This window comes from Panthera tigris, chromosome A1 (genome assembly GCF_018350195.1).
Source record: "Panthera tigris isolate Pti1 chromosome A1, P.tigris_Pti1_mat1.1, whole genome shotgun sequence".
Taxonomy (NCBI): domain Eukaryota; kingdom Metazoa; phylum Chordata; class Mammalia; order Carnivora; family Felidae; genus Panthera; species Panthera tigris.
The window spans coordinates 67989689-67992385 of record NC_056660.1 but is presented as its reverse complement, the minus strand read 5'-3'; positions in this window follow the sequence as shown (position 1 = coordinate 67992385).

Genomic DNA, 2697 nt, shown 5'->3' with positions numbered 1-2697 from the left:
AAAGTGCTACCTCATACCGTCAGGCTCGGAGATCTTTTTGGTTTTAGAATGTTTCCCTACAGAATCTGCCTTCTTGCCTCTTACATTTAAAAATGACCCCTCTTCTCAATCCCAGTCTCCCACCTTTATCCAGGACTGCCAATTTGTCATTGAATGATAAAGGCACTTTATACTAAGGAGTGAATGACTGATAGAATCCCTTGTCAGGGAATGCATCTGAAAAAAAAAAAAAAGATCTTAATGATCTTAATGCTCTTAAATGACTTTTTAATCAGTTAAACATGTAGAATTAGCTTGAAAGGTGACCAACCTTAGAAGTGTATGTGTTTATTGGTGGGGGCGGGGGGGAGAGGGAGGGTTGGATTTCCTTGGATTTATTTTCTTATTTAATCCTTATTTTTCAGGACAGAAAATTAGTGGCCATCACTAAGGCAGGAGACTTTTGATCTGACCTAGTTCTGTGATGGGCAGTGTTTAAAACTATGACTTTGATTCTGATTCTCTCTGGTTTATCTGAGAACAAAACTCATCAGTATGTAAATTAAACTCAGAGAGGCTGAGGTCAAAGTCAAGCACAATATAAGAACAGAGAAGAACCAGGGATGTTCAGGAAAGAAGAGCTCAGCGCCACAAAGGAGAAATGAAACAGAGCTCTGGAGTCAACACCACCACAAACAGAAGTTGTCATGGAAACCCCCGTTGGAAAGCAGGCAGTTGGATTCTGGAAACTGGATGAAGCAAGACTTGATGTCAAGAGAGGGGGGGAAAGGCTGAAGCCCCAAAATGAAGTCAGATCCTTCAGGGGAATGGAGTCATCATGCCATCACTGTGCCTGTGAATGTATACATCACTGCTACAAGATCGGAGCATGACCGATCTGTCCAGCCAGGAGGTCTATGAGTAAATGTGTTAGGATCTTCCTTTTATGGCATTGCGGTGCTCATGACTCATCCTGCAGAACAATGTGATAGGTGGGTGGAATCTCTTTTAAAAGATCCCCAAGAAGAATAGGTAGTATGTCCATATCTAATTTTGAGCAGAAATTCTTTCTCCACTCAAATATTAAGAGTGGAGGCAGGTAAAACAATCGTTGCCATGATTTTTTGTACTAAGTATTCCCTTACAAATATGGCCATGAGGATTGTGCAGGCATATCAAAGACTGGCTTCCCTGTTTTCTGGCTCCAACAAACTCTGAAATTGTATGATTACACGGACTTATAGCGTTGGCACTCGTAATGTACGTGGATTGGTTTTCCATAAATTACCTCTTAAAGAAGAGTCTGTAGCACTAAATGTGCACATGTGGTTACAAAAATTTTCCAGAGAGGAAAAGCAGACAGTGTGCCAGAGAAAAGAAAGAACTCTTTCAGCAGCACATAAAAACTACAGAGGGCTAATTCAAAAGCAGAGTGTAAGTGCATGTTCTGTTACCTGAACATGGAATAAGACATTCTTTGGGACAGCAAGGGGTATATGTGAGGAAAAGGTAAAACAAGTTGCCCCAATGTAATATGTAGGGGGAAAAGGGCGGGTGACTTTGGCAATATGAACATCTGTCATGAGTAGGTCTGACAAGACTAACTGGTCTACGCATCCATGTTAAATAATACCACATCTATTCATTATGATCCTCGTGACTTCCTTTTGTATTTGTGAGTTACACTCTAGCTTGAAGTTGGAAACAAGGATTGCAAGTGGAATGACAGGGGTAGAAAGATGCTACACTTTAAGCATTTGGTAAGTTGCTAGCTTAATACCCTTATCATGACTAAGGGACGTGCTGGGTCTTCAAAACTAGGCAAGCAGTGAAAGGAAGAAAACTAGGACAAGACAGGGATGAGGTGGGAGCCAGGCCATGGGAGCAAACTCGGTTGCATCATTTGTGACCTGGGGCACCGGATTAACTAACACTGGTTGGGACCTAAAAGTGAATAGATCATGAGAACAGAAGTTGCCAGGCAGAAATATCAAAGGTGGGTGACAGCAACCCTGGGGTTTCAGGGAGGTTGTCTTAGGTTGGAGCTAAGTCCAAGAGGTAGAGTAGATAAGAGGCTATGGTTGAGTTTCTTAAGATGATTATCCAGCAAAGTTTAGGAAAGGCACAAGAGTCTTAGCCAGGTGGGCTGGGACCCACCATAGGGGCTGAATTTTTGCAGAAGACCTAGAATACAGAATACAGAAGATTCGGAAGCAGGAGTGGAATCCTACCAATCTGTGCAACCGCAGAGGGAACAGAAAGGTTGTATCTCAGTGAGCTCAAAGCTGTGGCTCGGCTTAAACTCATTTCCAAATCATTGGCTACCAGATCTATGTTAGTAAAGGTTTGTTCAGGAAAATGGAAACTACTCCAGGTATTCCCAGAAGAAAAGACTTTATGCAGGGAGTTAAGGGCTTGCAAAACCCTTGGGAGATAAGGGTAACAAAGGTCAGTGAACACTGCTTTTAGAATTTAGGGGAAAAGAACATTCAGGAATTACAGGTAACTCTGGTCAGTGATTTCAGGTGCCTGCAACAGCACTACAGGTGGCCACAGAAGGCCTGGAAGCCACAGGCAAAGCCTCCAAAGCTGCCTGTTGCTGCTACAGAAACAATGTTGACGTCAACTTCTCTTCTACTTTCAAATCTCCCTTGATATTTTCTCTTTGGCACAATCTAAGCAGGAAACCTCTGGAAAAGCTTCTGGGAAATGTAGTTT